Source organism: Oncorhynchus kisutch, unplaced genomic scaffold (assembly GCF_002021735.2).
Source record: "Oncorhynchus kisutch isolate 150728-3 unplaced genomic scaffold, Okis_V2 scaffold3885, whole genome shotgun sequence".
NCBI lineage: Eukaryota > Metazoa > Chordata > Actinopteri > Salmoniformes > Salmonidae > Oncorhynchus > Oncorhynchus kisutch.
Window position 1 is genome coordinate 147,862 of NW_022265830.1, and position 16,726 is coordinate 164,587.

General features: G+C 35.8%; 1 protein-coding gene across 2 annotated transcripts in view; it reads left to right on the top strand.

Annotated features, from left to right (window-relative positions):
- The first annotated feature begins 6,312 nt into the window (after nt 1–6,312).
- Nucleotides 6,313–16,726, top strand: part of LOC116372071 (2-hydroxyacylsphingosine 1-beta-galactosyltransferase-like) — a 75,812-nt gene continuing 65,398 nt past the window's right edge. Inside the window, exons 1-2 of one of the 2 annotated variants that reach the window (XM_031821150.1) lie at nt 6,313–6,538; nt 16,645–16,704. The gene's annotated coding sequence lies outside the window, so the exon portion shown is untranslated. The remainder of the gene's footprint in view (nt 6,539–16,644; nt 16,705–16,726) is intronic. The other variant, XM_031821149.1, reaches the window with a different exon arrangement.

Consider the following 16,726-nt stretch of genomic DNA (forward strand, 5'->3'; position numbering starts at 1 on the left):
AACCTGTCCTTACTAGGATTGTTGTATATATATATAACCTGTCCTTACTAGGATTGTTGTATATATATATAACCTGTCCTTACTAGGATTGTTCAATATATATAACCTGTCCTTACTAGGATTGTTGTATATATATAACCTGTCCTTACTAGGATTGTTGAATATATAACCTGTCCTTACCAGGATTGTTGAATATATATAACCTGTCCTTACCAGGATTGTTGAATATATATAACCTGTCCTTACTAGGATTGTTATATATATATATATAACCTGTCCTTACTAGGATTGTTATATAACCTGTCCTTACTAGGATTGTTGTATATATATAACCTGTCCTTACTTGGATTGTTGTATATATCTCCTATAACCTGTCCTTACTAGGATTGTTGTGTATATATAACCTGTCCTTACTAGGATTGTTGTATATATATAACCTGTCCTTACTTGGATTGTTGTATATATCTAACCTGTCCTTACTAGGATTGTTGTATATATATAACCTGTCCTTACTTGGATTGTTGTATATATATAACCTGTCCTTACTTGGATTGTTGTATATATATAACCTGTCCTTACTTGGATTGTTGTATATATATAACCTGTCCTTACTTGGATTGTTGTATATATATAACCTGTCCTTACTTGGATTGTTGTATATATAACCTGTCCTTACTAGGATTGTTGTATATATAACCTGTCCTTACTTGGATTGTTGTATAGATATATAACCTGTCCTTACTAGGATTGTTGTATATATATAACCTGTCCTTACTAGGATTGTTATATATATAACCTGTCCTTACTAGGATTGTTGTATATATATAACCTGTCCTTACTAGGATTGTTCTATATATAACCTGTCCTTACTAGGATTGTTGTATATATATATAACCTGTCCTTACTAGGATTGTTGTATATATATAACCTGTCCTTACTAGGATTGTTCAATATATAACCTGTCCTTACTAGGATTGTTGTATATATATAACCTGTCCTTACTAGGATTGTTGAATATATAACCTGTCCTTACCAGGATTGTTGAATATATATAACCTGTCCTTACCAGGATTGTTGAATATATATAACCTGTCCTTACTAGGATTGTTATATATATATATATAACCTGTCCTTACTAGGATTGTTGTATATATATAACCTGTCCTTACTTGGATTGTTGTATATATATAACCTGTCCTTACTTGGATTGTTGTATATATAACCTGTCCTTACTAGGATTGTTGTATATATAACCTGTCCTTACTTGGATTGTTGTATATATATATATGTATATATATAACCTGTCCTTACTAGGATTGTTGTATATATCTCCTATAACCTGTCCTTAATAGGATTGTTGTATATATATAACCTGTCCTTACTTGGATTGTTGTATATATATAATCTGTCCTTACTAGGATTGTTGTATATATATAACCTGTCCTTACTTGGATTGTTGTATATAGCTCCTATAACCTGTCCTTACTAGGATTGTTGTATATATAACCTGTCCTAACTAGGATTGTTGTATATATATAACCTGTCCTTACTAGGATTGTTTATATATAACCTGTCCTTACTAGGATTGTTATATATATAACCTGTCCTTACTAGGATTGTTGTATATATTTACCTGTCCTTACTAGGATTGTTGTATATATATAACCTGTCCTTACCAGGATTGTTGTATATATCTCCTATAACCTGTCCTTACTAGGATTGTTGTATATATAACCTGTCCTTACTAGGATTGTTGTATATATAACTGTCCTTACTAGGATTGTGGTATATATATAACCTGTCCTTACTTGGATTGTTGTATATATAACCTGTCCTTACTAGGATTGTTGTATATATATAACCTGTCCTTACTAGGATTGTTGTATATATAACCTGTCCTTACTAGGATTGTTGTATATATAACCTGTCCTTACTAGGATTGTTGTATATATATAACCTGTCCTTACTAGGATTGTTGTATATATAACCTGTCCTTACTAGGATTGTTGTATATATATAACCTGTCCTTACTAGGATTGTTGTATATATAACCTGTCCTTACTAGGATTGTTGTATATATAACCTGTCCTTACTAGGATTGTTGTATATATATAATCTGTCCTTACTAGGATTGTTATATATATAACCTGTCCTTACTTGGATTGTTGTATATATATAACCTGTCCTTACTAGGATTGTTGTATATATATAACCTGTCCTTACTAGGATTGTTGTATATATAACCTGTCCTTACTAGGATTGTTGTATATATCTCCTATAACCTGTCCTTAATAGGATTGTTGTATATATATAACCTGTCCTTACTAGTGTTGTTGTATATATATAACCTGTCCTTACTAGGACTGTTGTATATATAACCTGTCCTTACTAGGACTGTTGTATATATAACCTGTCCTTACTAGGATTGTTGTATATATAACCTGTCCTTACTAGGGTTGTTGTATATATAACCTGTCCTTACTAGGGTTGTTGTATATATATAACCTGTCCTTACTAGGATTGTTGTATATATATAATCTGTCCTTACCTGGATTGTTGTATATATATATAACCTGTCCTTACCAGGATTGTTGTATATATATAACCTGTCCTTACTAGGATTGTTGTATATATATAACCTGTCCTTACTAGGATTGTTGTATATATATAACCTGTCCTTACTAGGATTGATGTATATATATAACTCCTATAACCTGTCCTTACTAGGATTGTTGTATATATATAATCTGTCCTTACCTGGATTGTTGTATATATATATAACCTGTCCTTACCAGGATTGTTGTATATATAACCTGTCCTAACTAGGATTGTTGTATATATATAACCTGTCCTTACTGGGATTGTTGTATATATATAACCTGTCCTTACTAGGATTGTTGTATATATATAACCTGTCCTTACTAGGATTGTTGTATATATATAACCTGTCCTTACTAGGATTGTTGTATATATATAACCTGTCCTTACTAGGATTGTTGTATATATATATATAATCTGTCCTTACTAGGATTGTTGTATATATCTCCTATAACCTGTCCTTAATAGGATTGTTGTATATATATAACCTGTCCTTACTAGGATTGTTCTATATATTAAACCTGTCCTTACTAGGAATGTTGTATATTTTAACCTGTCCTTACTAGGATTGTTGTATATATATAACCTGTCCTTACTAGGATTGTTGTATATATATAACCTGTCCTTACTAGGATTGTTGTATATATAACCTGTCCTTACTAGGATTGTTGTATATATATAACCTGTCCTTACTATGATTGTTGTATATATATAATCTGTCCTTACTAGGATTGTTGTATATATCTCCTATAACCTGTCCTTAATAGGATTGTTGTATATATATAACCTGTCCTTACTAGGATTGTTGTATATATAACCTGTCCTTACTAGGATTGTTGTATATATATAACCTGTCCTTACTATGATTGTTGTATATATATAATCTGTCCTTACTAGGATTGTTGTATATATCTCCTATAACCTGTCCTTAATAGGATTGTTGTATATATATAACCTGTCCTTACTAGGATTGTTCTATATATATAACCTGTCCTTACTAGGAATGTTGTATATTTTAACCTGTCCTTACTAGGATTGTTGTATATATAACCTGTCCTTAATAGGATTGTTGTATATATAACCTGTCCTTACTAGGATTGTTGTATATATATAACCTGTCCTTACTAGGATTGTTGTATATATAACCTGTCCTTACTAGGATTGTTGTATATATATAACCTGTCCTTACTAGGATTGTTCTATATATATAACCTGTCCTTACTAGGAATGTTGTATATTTTAACCTGTCCTTACTAGGATTGTTGTATATATAACCTGTCCTTACTAGGATTGTTGTATATATCTAACCTGTCCTTACTAGGATTGTTGTATATATATATCTCCTATAACCTGTCCTTACTAGGATTGTTATATATATAACCTGTCCTTACTAGGATTGTTGTATATATATAACCTGTCCTTACTAGGATTGTTGTATATATATTTACCTGTCCTTACTTGGATTGTTGTATATATCTCCTATAACCTGTCCTTACTAGGATTGTTGTATATATAACCTGTCCTTACTAGGATTGTTGTATATATATAACCTGTCCTTACTTGGATTGTTGTATATATATAACCTGTCCTTACTAGGATTGTTGTATATATATAACCTGTCCTTACTAGGATTGTTGTATATATAACCTGTCCTTACTAGGATTGTTGTGTATATATAACCTGTCCTTACTAGGATTGTTGTGTATATATAACCTGTCCTTACTAGGATTGTTGTGTATATATAACCTGTCCTTACTAGGATTGTTGTGTATATATAACCTGTCCTTACTAGGATTGTTGAATATATATAACCTGTCCTTAATAGGATTGTTCTATATATAACCTGTCCTTACTAGGATTGTTATATATATAACCTGTCCTTACTAGGATTGTTGTATATATCTCCTATAACCTGTCCTTACTAGGATTGTTGTATATTTCTCCTATAACCTGTCCTTACTAGGATTGTTGTATATATATAACCTGTCCTTACTAGGATTGTTGAATATATAACCTGTCCTTACCAGGATTGTTGTATATATATAACCTGTCCTTACTAGGATTGTTGAATATATAACCTGTCCTTACCAGGATTGTTGAATATATAACCTGTCCTTACCAGGATTGTTGTATATATATAACCTGTCCTTACTAGGATTGTTGAATATATAACCTGTCCTTACTAGGATTGTTGTATATATATATAACCTGTCCTAACTAGGATTGTTGAATATATAACCTGTCCTTACCAGGATTGTTGTATATATATAACCTGTCCTTACTAGGATTGTTGAATATATAACCTGTCCTTACCAGGATTGTTGAATATATAACCTGTCCTTACCAGGATTGTTGAATATATATAACCTGTCCTTACCAGGATTGTTGAATATATAACCTGTCCTTACCAGGATTGTTGAATATATAACCTGTCCTTACCAGGATTGTTGAATATATATAACCTGTCCTTACCAGGATTGTTGAATATATAACCTGTCCTTACCAGGATTGTTGAATATATAACCTGTCCTTACCAGGATTGTTGTATATATATAACCTGTCCTTACCAGGATTGTTGAATATATATAACCTGTCCTTACCAGGATTGTTGTATATATATAACCTGTCCTTACTAGGATTGTTGAATATATATAACCTGTCCTTACTAGGATTGTTGTATATATATAACCTGTCCTTACTAGGATTGTTGTATATATATAACATGTCCTTACTAGGATTGTTGAATATATAACCTGTCCTTACCAGGATTGTGTTACCATTGGAAAAGCATTGTTACATGGTTGGGTGGCTGTTGACAGTCGGCCTTAGAAAAGAGTCGAATTAAACATTAAATGGAGACTATCATCAGAGCCCCTCCTCCATGTTTACAGGGTCAACAACACACCTGTTTAGAGACAGTCAGTCAGGTAGCACAATGGGTTCTCTCTATTCTCCTCTTCCTCTCTGTACACATTTTATTCCATTTAAAGGGGATTTATTGACATGGGAAACATGTTACCATTTTTCCAAAACAAGTAAAGTAGATAATAATGAAAAGTGAAATTAACAAGAAAAATTACCAGTAAACATTACACTCACAGAAGTTCCAAAAGAACAAAGACATTTCAAATGCCATATAATGTCTATATACAGTGTTTTAATGATGTGAAAATAGTTAAAGTACAAAAGGGAAAATAAATAAGCATAAATATGGGTTGTATTTACAGTGGTGTTTGTTCTTCACTGTTTGACCTTTTCTTATGGCAACAGGTCACAAATATTGCTACTGTGGTCTCTCTCTCTCCCCCCCCACTCCCCCAACTCTCTCTCTTTCTCTCTGTCAATTCAATTCAAAGGGCTTTATTGACATGGGAAACATATGTTAACGTTGCCAAAGCTAGTAAAATAGATAATAAACACAAGTGAAATAAACCATACAAAATGTACAGTAAACATAGCATATAATGGTTATGTACAGTGTTGTAGTCTCTCTCTCAACTCAAAGGGCTTCATTGGCATGGGAAAGACCCAACCAAATCATGAGAAAACAGAAAGAGAATTACATGACAAAGAATTTGCAAAGAATTTACAACAAAAACACAGAGCAAACTAGAATGCTATCTGGCCCTAAACAGAGAGTACAGTCTTCCTCTCTCTCTCTCTCTCTGCCACTCCCTTCATTTCGGAGGTAGCGCAGAGCTAAGTCCCGCCCCAGAGAAGGCCAGTCGGAGTTGGATCGGAGACTGTCTTCGACCAGCCGTTACCAGACGCATCTGGACTGGAGCCGCAGCACAGCAGCTAACCCGTCCTTTCCATTTAATTAATACGGACACTTTTTCAGAATTTAGTATTTATTAAATTTTTCACCCTGTCGTTCAGGTGGACTCTGGATAGTTGCCTCCCTTCCCCTCACCCTTTCTACCGTGTAAAAGGAACTAAGGTAAGCCGAAACTTCCCGCTAGTAGGCAGCAGCAACAGGTGTCCGTGCGTGTGTGTGTGTGTGCGCGCGCCTGCTGGTGCGTGTGTGTTTGCGTGTGGTTTCAAAATATACAGGTGCAACATAACCTCGTATCTATGACCGAATAGCAGTAAAGTTGTAGCGTCCAATAGACGCGGTTGAAAGAGAGAGAAGAAAGACAGAGAGGGAGAGAGAGAGAGTGTCGTAACCAAAACACCTAAGCAGGTGCATCTCGCTGTGGGTAGTCTAGGCTGCCTAGTTTCTGTAACTCTCTCTCCGCATCTATCCATTCCTCCATTCATTCCCTTTCTGTCTCCGTCTCACACAGAGCATGACTATGTCTTACCACGGAGACAATAGAAAACGGGCCATTTTCTCTCTCTAGTTAATGTCCATATACCTCACCTGCAAAAACTCAAACATTGACCCAGAGAGAGAGCAGAGAGCACACAGCATTATGATAAATCTACATAAGTACACACTGAGTGCCATTATGTCCTAATGGCACCCTGTTCACTGTACAGTGCACTATTTATGACAAGAGGCTGCATTGTGATTTGGGTGGTGTTTGGGACGCACACTGAATGTCACATGACCGTGTGACCAGGATGTTGTCCGAGTAACTACAGACAGTAGTCTGTTCTACCTCAGTTAATGTCAGTAGTATGTTCTACCTTAGTTAATGTTGATATATAATGTCAGTAGTCTGTTCTACCTTAGTTAATGTCTGTAGTCTGTTCTACCTTAGTTAATGTCAGTAGTCTGTTCTACCTTAGTTAATGTTGATATATAATGTCTGTAGTCTGTTCTACCTTAGTTAATGTTGATATATAATGTCAGTAGTCTGTTCTACCTTAGTTAATGTCAGTAGTATGTTCTACCTTAGTTAATGTTGATATATAATGTCAGTAGTCTGTTCTACCTTAGTTAATGTCAGTAGTCTGTTATACCTTAGTTAATGTTGATATATAATGTCAGTAGTCTGTTCTACCTTAGTTAATGTCAGTAGTCTATTCTACCTTAGTTAATGTCAGTAGTCTGTTCTACCATAGTTAATGTCAGTAGTCTGTTCTACCATAGTTCATGTCAGTAGTCTGTTCTACCATAGTTAATGTCAGTAGTCTGTTCTACCTTAGTTAATGTCAGTAGTCTGTTCTACATTAGTTAATGTCAGTAGTCTGTTCTACCTTAGTTAATGTTGATATATAATGTCTGTAGTCTGTTCTACCTTAGTTAATGTCAGTAGTCTGTTCTACCTCAGTTAATGTCAGTAGTCTGTTCTACCTTAGTTAATGTCAGTAGTCTGTTCTACCTTAGTTAATGTCAGTAGTCTGTTCTACCTTAGTTAATGTTGATATATAATGTCAGTAGTCTGTTCTACCTTAGTTAATGTCTGTAGTCTGTTCTACCTTAGTTAATGTCTGTAGTCTGTTCTACCTTAGTTAATGTCTGTAGTCTGTTCTACCTTAGTTAATGTTGATATATAATGTCAGTAGTCTGTTCTACCTTAGTTAATGTCAGTAGTCTGTTCTACCTTAGTTAATGTCAGTAGTCTGTTCTACCATAGTTAATGTCAGTAGTCTGTTCTACCTTAGTTAATGTCAGTTGTCTGTTCTACCTTAGTTAATGTTGATATATAATGTCAGTAGTCTGTTCTACCGTAGTTAATGTCAGTTGTCTGTTCTACCTTAGTTAATGTCAGTAGTCTGTTCTACCGTAGTTAATGTCAGTTGTCTGTTCTACCTTAGTTATTGTCAGTAGTCTGTTCTACCTTAGTTAATGTCAGTAGTCTGTTCTACCGTAGTTAATGTCAGTTGTCTGTTCTACCTTAGTTATTGTCAGTAGTCTGTTCTACCTTAGTTAATGTCAGTAGTCTGTTCTACCTTAGTTAATGTTGATATATAATGTCTGTAGTCTGTTCTACCTTAGTTAATGTCAGTAGTCTGTTCTACCTCAGTTAATGTCAGTAGTCTGTTCTACCTTAGTTAATGTCAGTAGTCTGTTCTACCTTAGTTAATGTCAGTAGTCTGTTCTACCTTAGTTAATGTTGATATATAATGTCAGTAGTCTGTTCTACCTTAGTTAATGTCTGTAGTCTGTTCTACCTTAGTTAATGTCTGTAGTCTGTTCTACCTTAGTTAATGTCTGTAGTCTGTTCTACCTTAGTTAATGTTGATATATAATGTCAGTAGTCTGTTCTACCTTAGTTAATGTCAGTAGTCTGTTCTACCTTAGTTAATGTCAGTTGTCTGTTCTACCTTAGTTATTGTCAGTAGTCTGTTCTACCTTAGTTAATGTCAGTAGTCTGTTCTACATTAGTTAATGTCAGTAGTCTGTTCCACCTTAGTTAATATCTGTAGTCTGTTCTACCTTAGTTAATGTCAGTAGTCTGTTCTACCGTAGTTAATGTCAGTTGTCTGTTCTACCTTAGTTATTGTCAGTAGTCTGTTCTACCTTAGTTAATGTCAGTAGTCTGTTCTACATTAGTTAATGTCAGTAGTCTGTTCCACCTTAGTTAATATCTGTAGTCTGTTCTACCTTAGTTAATGTCAGTAGTCTGTTCTACCTTAGTTAATGTTGATATATAATGTCAGTAGTCTGTTCTACCTTAGTTAATGTCAGTAGTCTGTTCTACCTTAGTTAATGTCAGTAGTCTGTTCTACCGTAGTTAATGTCAGTAGTCTGTTCTACCTTAGTTAATGTCAGTAGTCTGTTCTACCTTAGTTAATGTCAGTAGTCTGTTCTACCTTAGTTAATGTCAGTAGTATGTTCTACCTTAGTTAATGTTGATATATAATGTCAGTAGTCTGTTCTACCTTAGTTAATGTTGCATCGACGCGTCGCGATAAGTGTGGTCAGCATGTTAATCGCTACAATATCTTTCAAACAGGACATTAGTCTGTTAACTGAGTCCTAAATTGGATGTCTATATCAGTCTGTTAATACAGGACTAGTAAAGGTCTGTTAATACAGGACTAGTAAAGGTCTGTTAATACAGGACTAGTAAAGGTCTGTTAACACAGGACTAGTAAAGGTCTATTAACACAGGACTAGTAAAGGTCCTCTAATACAGGACTAGTAAAGGTCTATTAACACAGGACTAGTAAAGGTCTGTTAATACAGGACTAGTAAAGGTCCACTAATACAGGACTAGTAAAGGTCTGTTAATACAGGACTAGTAAAGGTCTGTTAATACAGGCCTAGTAAAGGTCTGTTAATACAGGACTAGTAAAGGTCTGTTAATACAGGACTAGTAAAGGTCCACTAATACAGGACTAGTAAAGGTCTGTTAATATAGGACTAGTAAAGGTCTGTTAATACAGGACTAGTAAAGGTCTGTTAATACAGGACTAGTAAAGGTCTGTTAATACAGGACTAGTAAAGGTCTGTTAATACAGGACTAGTAAAGGCCTGTTAACACAGGACTAGTAAAGGTCTGTTAACACAGGACTAGTAAAGGTCTGTTAACACAGGACTAGTAAAGGTCTGTTAACACAGGACTAGTAAAGGTCTGTTAATACAGGACTAGTAAAGGTCTATTAACACAGGACTAGTAAAGGTCTGTTAACACAGGACTAGTAAAGGTCCACTAATACAGGACTAGTAAAGGTCTGTTAATACAGGACTAGTAAAGGTCTGTTAATACAGGACTAGTAAAGGTCTGTTAATACAGGACTAGTAAAGGTCCTCTAATACAGGACTAGTAAAGGTCTGTTAATACAGGACTAGTAAAGGTCTGTTAATACAGGACTAGTAAAGGTCTGTTAATACAGGACTAGTAAAGGTCCACTAACACAGGACTAGTAAAGGTCTGTTAATACAGGACTAGTAAAGGTCTGTTAATACAGGACTAGTAAAGGTCTGTTAATACAGGACTAGTAAAGGTCTGTTAATACAGGACTAGTAAAGGTCTGTTAATACAGGACTAGTAAAGGTCTGTTAATACAGGACTAGTAAAGGTCCTCTAATACAGGACTAGTAAAGGTCTGTTAATACAGGACTAGTAAAGGTCTGTTAATACAGGACTAGTAAAGGTCTGTTAATACAGGACTAGTAAAGGTCTGTTAATACAGGACTAGTAAAGGTCCACTAACACAGGACTAGTAAAGGTCTGTTAATACAGGACTAGTAAAGGTCTGTTAATACAGGACTAGTAAAGGTCTGTTAATACAGGACTAGTAAAGGTCCACTAATACAGGACTAGTAAAGTTCTGTTAATACAGGACTAGTAAAGGTCCACTAATACAGGACTAGTAAAGGTCTGTTAACACAGGACTAGTAAAGGTCCTCTAATACAGGACTAGTAAAGGTCTGTTAATACAGGACTAGTAAAGGTCTGTTAATACAGGACTAGTAAAGGTCTGTTAATACAGGACTAGTAAAGGCCTGTTAACACAGGACTAGTAAAGGTCTGTTAACACAGGACTAGTAAAGGTCTGTTAACACAGGACTAGTAAAGGTCTGTTAACACAGGACTAGTAAAGGTCTGTTAATACAGGACTAGTAAAGGTCTATTAACACAGGACTAGTAAAGGTCTGTTAACACAGGACTAGTAAAGGTCCACTAATACAGGACTAGTAAAGGTCTGTTAATACAGGACTAGTAAAGGTCTGTTAATACAGGACTAGTAAAGGTCTGTTAATACAGGACTAGTAAAGGTCTGTTAATACAGGACTAGTAAAGGTCTGTTAATACAGGACTAGTAAAGGTCCTCTAATACAGGACTAGTAAAGGTCTGTTAATACAGGACTAGTAAAGGTCCACTAATACAGGACTAGTAAAGGTCTGTTAATACAGGACTAGTAAAGGTCTGTTAATACAGGACTAGTAAAGGTCCACTAACACAGGACTAGTAAAGGTCTGTTAATACAGGAATAGTAAAGGTCTGTTAATACAGGACTAGTAAAGGTCCACTAATACAGGACTAGTAAAGGTCTGTTAATACAGGACTAGTAAAGGTCCACTAATACAGGACTAGTAAAGGTCTGTTAACACAGGACTAGTAAAGGTCCTCTAATACAGGACTAGTAAAGGTCTGTTAATACAGGACTAGTAAAGGTCTGTTAATACAGGACTAGTAAAGGTCTGTTAATACAGGACTAGTAAAGGCCTGTTAACACAGGACTAGTAAAGGTCTGTTAACACAGGACTAGTAAAGGTCTGTTAACACAGGACTAGTAAAGGTCTGTTAACACAGGACTAGTAAAGGTCTGTTAATACAGGACTAGTAAAGGTCTATTAACACAGGACTAGTAAAGGTCTGTTAACACAGGACTAGTAAAGGTCCACTAATACAGGACTAGTAAAGGTCTGTTAATACAGGACTAGTAAAGGTCTGTTAATACAGGACTAGTAAAGGTCTGTTAATACAGGACTAGTAAAGGTCTGTTAATACAGGACTAGTAAAGGTCCTCTAATACAGGACTAGTAAAGGTCTGTTAATACAGGACTAGTAAAGGTCTGTTAATACAGGACTAGTAAAGGTCTGTTAATACAGGACTAGTAAAGGTCTGTTAATACAGGACTAGTAAAGGTCTGTTAATACAGGACTAGTAAAGGCCTGTTAACACAGGACTAGTAAAGGTCTGTTAACACAGGACTAGTAAAGGTCTGTTAACACAGGACTAGTAAAGGTCTGTTAACACAGGACTAGTAAAGGTCTGTTAATACAGGACTAGTAAAGGTCTATTAACACAGGACTAGTAAAGGTCTGTTAACACAGGACTAGTAAAGGTCCACTAATACAGGACTAGTAAAGTTCTGTTAATACAGGACTAGTAAAGGTCCACTAATACAGGACTAGTAAAGGTCTGTTAACACAGGACTAGTAAAGGTCCTCTAATACAGGACTAGTAAAGGTCTGTTAATACAGGACTAGTAAAGGTCTGTTAATACAGGACTAGTAAAGGTCTGTTAATACAGGACTAGTAAAGGCCTGTTAACACAGGACTAGTAAAGGTCTGTTAACACAGGACTAGTAAAGGTCTGTTAACACAGGACTAGTAAAGGTCTGTTAACACAGGACTAGTAAAGGTCTGTTAATACAGGACTAGTAAAGGTCTATTAACACAGGACTAGTAAAGGTCTGTTAACACAGGACTAGTAAAGGTCCACTAATACAGGACTAGTAAAGGTCTGTTAATACAGGACTAGTAAAGGTCTGTTAATACAGGACTAGTAAAGGTCTGTTAATACAGGACTAGTAAAGGTCTGTTAATACAGGACTAGTAAAGGTCTGTTAATACAGGACTAGTAAAGGTCCTCTAATACAGGACTAGTAAAGGTCTGTTAATACAGGACTAGTAAAGGTCCACTAATACAGGACTAGTAAAGGTCTGTTAATACAGGACTAGTAAAGGTCTGTTAATACAGGACTAGTAAAGGTCCACTAACACAGGACTAGTAAAGGTCTGTTAATACAGGAATAGTAAAGGTCTGTTAATACAGGACTAGTAAAGGTCCACTAATACAGGACTAGTAAAGGTCTGTTAATACAGGACTAGTAAAGGTCCACTAATACAGGACTAGTAAAGGTCTGTTAACACAGGACTAGTAAAGGTCCTCTAATACAGGACTAGTAAAGGTCTGTTAATACAGGACTAGTAAAGGTCTGTTAATACAGGACTAGTAAAGGTCTGTTAATACAGGACTAGTAAAGGCCTGTTAACACAGGACTAGTAAAGGTCTGTTAACACAGGACTAGTAAAGGTCTGTTAACACAGGACTAGTAAAGGTCTGTTAACACAGGACTAGTAAAGGTCTGTTAATACAGGACTAGTAAAGGTCTATTAACACAGGACTAGTAAAGGTCTGTTAACACAGGACTAGTAAAGGTCCACTAATACAGGACTAGTAAAGGTCTGTTAATACAGGACTAGTAAAGGTCTGTTAATACAGGACTAGTAAAGGTCTGTTAATACAGGACTAGTAAAGGTCTGTTAATACAGGACTAGTAAAGGTCCTCTAATACAGGACTAGTAAAGGTCTGTTAATACAGGACTAGTAAAGGTCTGTTAATACAGGACTAGTAAAGGTCTGTTAATACAGGACTAGTAAAGGTCTGTTAATACAGGACTAGTAAAGGTCTGTTAATACAGGACTAGTAAAGGCCTGTTAACACAGGACTAGTAAAGGTCTGTTAACACAGGACTAGTAAAGGTCTGTTAACACAGGACTAGTAAAGGTCTGTTAACACAGGACTAGTAAAGGTCTGTTAATACAGGACTAGTAAAGGTCTATTAACACAGGACTAGTAAAGGTCTGTTAACACAGGACTAGTAAAGGTCCACTAATACAGGACTAGTAAAGGTCTGTTAATACAGGACTAGTAAAGGTCTGTTAATACAGGACTAGTAAAGGTCTGTTAATACAGGACTAGTAAAGGTCTGTTAATACAGGACTAGTAAAGGTCTGTTAATACAGGACTAGTAAAGGTCATCTAATACAGGACTAGTAAAGGTCTGTTAATACAGGACTAGTAAAGGTCCACTAATACAGGACTAGTAAAGGTCTGTTAATACAGGACTAGTAAAGGTCTGTTAATACAGGACTAGTAAAGGTCCACTAACACAGGACTAGTAAAGGTCTGTTAATACAGGAATAGTAAAGGTCTGTTAATACAGGACTAGTAAAGGTCCACTAATACAGGACTAGTAAAGGTCTGTTAATACAGGACTAGTAAAGGTCCACTAATACAGGACTAGTAAAGGTCTGTTAACACAGGACTAGTAAAGGTCCTCTAATACAGGACTAGTAAAGGTCTGTTAATACAGGACTAGTAAAGGTCTGTTAATACAGGACTAGTAAAGGTCTGTTAATACAGGACTAGTAAAGGCCTGTTAACACAGGACTAGTAAAGGTCTGTTAACACAGGACTAGTAAAGGTCTGTTAACACAGGACTAGTAAAGGTCTGTTAACACAGGACTAGTAAAGGTCTGTTAATACAGGACTAGTAAAGGTCTATTAACACAGGACTAGTAAAGGTCTGTTAACACAGGACTAGTAAAGGTCCACTAATACAGGACTAGTAAAGGTCTGTTAATACAGGACTAGTAAAGGTCTGTTAATACAGGACTAGTAAAGGTCTGTTAATACAGGACTAGTAAAGGTCTGTTAATACAGGACTAGTAAAGGTCCTCTAATACAGGACTAGTAAAGGTCTGTTAATACAGGACTAGTAAAGGTCTGTTAATACAGGACTAGTAAAGGTCTGTTAATACAGGACTAGTAAAGGTCCACTAACACAGGACTAGTAAAGGTCTGTTAATATAGGACTAGTAAAGGTCTGTTAATACAGGACTAGTAAAGGTCCACTAATACAGGACTAGTAAAGGTCTGTTAATACAGGACTAGTAAAGGTCCACTAATAAAGGACTAGTAAAGGTCTGTTAACACAGGACTAGTAAAGGTCTGTTAACACAGGACTAGTAAAGGTCCTCTAATACAGGACTAGTAAAGGTCTGTTAATACAGGACTAGTAAAGGTCTGTTAATACAGGACTAGTAAAGGTCTGTTAATACAGGACTAGTAAAGGCCTGTTAACACAGGACTAGTAAAGGTCTGTTAACACAGGACTAGTAAAGGTCTGTTAACACAGGACTAGTAAAGGTCTGTTAACACAGGACTAGTAAAGGTCTGTTAATACAGGACTAGTAAGGTCTATTAACACAGGACTAGTAAAGGTCTGTTAACACAGGACTGGTAAAGGTCCACTAATACAGGACTAGTAAAGGTCTGTTAATACAGGACTAGTAAAGGTCTGTTAATACAGGACTAGTAAAGGTCTGTTAATACAGGACTAGTAAAGGTCTGTTAATACAGGACTAGTAAAGGTCTGTTAATACAGGACTAGTAAAGGTCCTCTAATACAGGACTAGTAAAGGTCTGTTAATACAGGACTAGTAAAGGTCTGTTAATACAGGACTAGTAAAGGTCTGTTAATACAGGACTAGTAAAGGTCTGTTAATACAGGACTAGTAAAGGTCCACTAACACAGGACTAGTAAAGGTCTGTTAATACAGGACTAGTAAAGGTCTGTTAATACAGGACTAGTAAAGGTCTGTTAATACAGGACTAGTAAAGGTCCACTAATACAGGACTAGTAAAGGTCTGTTAATACAGGACTAGTAAAGGTCCACTAATACAGGACTAGTAAAGGTCTGTTAACACAGGACTAGTAAAGGTCCTCTAATACAGGACTAGTAAAGGTCTGTTAATACAGGACTAGTAAAGGTCTGTTAATACAGGACTAGTAAAGGCCTGTTAACACAGGACTAGTAAAGGTCTGTTAACACAGGACTAGTAAAGGTCTGTTAACACAGGACTAGTAAAGGTCTGTTAACACAGGACTAGTAAAGGTCTGTTAATACAGGACTAGTAAAGGTCTATTAACACAGGACTAGTAAAGGTCTGTTAACACAGGACTAGTAAAGGTCCACTAATACAGGACTAGTAAAGGTCTGTTAATACAGGACTAGTAAAGGTCTGTTAATACAGGACTAGTAAAGGTCTGTTAATACAGGACTAGTAAAGGTCTGTTAATACAGGACTAGTAAAGGTCTGTTAATACAGGACTAGTAAAGGTCTGTTAATACAGGACTAGTAAAGGTCTGTTAATACAGGACTAGTAAAGGTCTGTTAATACAGGACTAGTAAAGGTCTGTTAATACAGGACTAGTAAAGGTCTGTTAATACAGGACTAGTAATACAGGACTAGTAATATAGGACTAGTAATACAGGACTAGTAATACAGGACTAGTAATACAGGACTAGTAATACAGGACTAGTTAAAGGTCTGTTAATACAGGACTAGTAACACAGGACTAGTAAAGGTCTGTTAATACAGGACTAGTAAAGGTCTGTTAATACAGGACTAGTAATACAGGACTAGTAAAGGTCTGTTAATACCGGACTAGTAAAGGCCCAGTAAACTGATTTTATGAACACCACCCCTCCTTCCCTCAGCTATGGGGTGTAACCAAAGCTGTGTTGTACTCATTAGGTCAAATAAAATGGTTCCCTCACAAGGAATTAGAAGGAGAGAAATATAACCAATCTGACTTTCTCTTTCTGTGTGCTATTCTACAGACCAAGAGCTGGTCAGACTAGTTAAAGAGAGAGAGGGAGGACAGACAGACAGACAGACAGGTATGTGTTTTCCTTCTGCCTT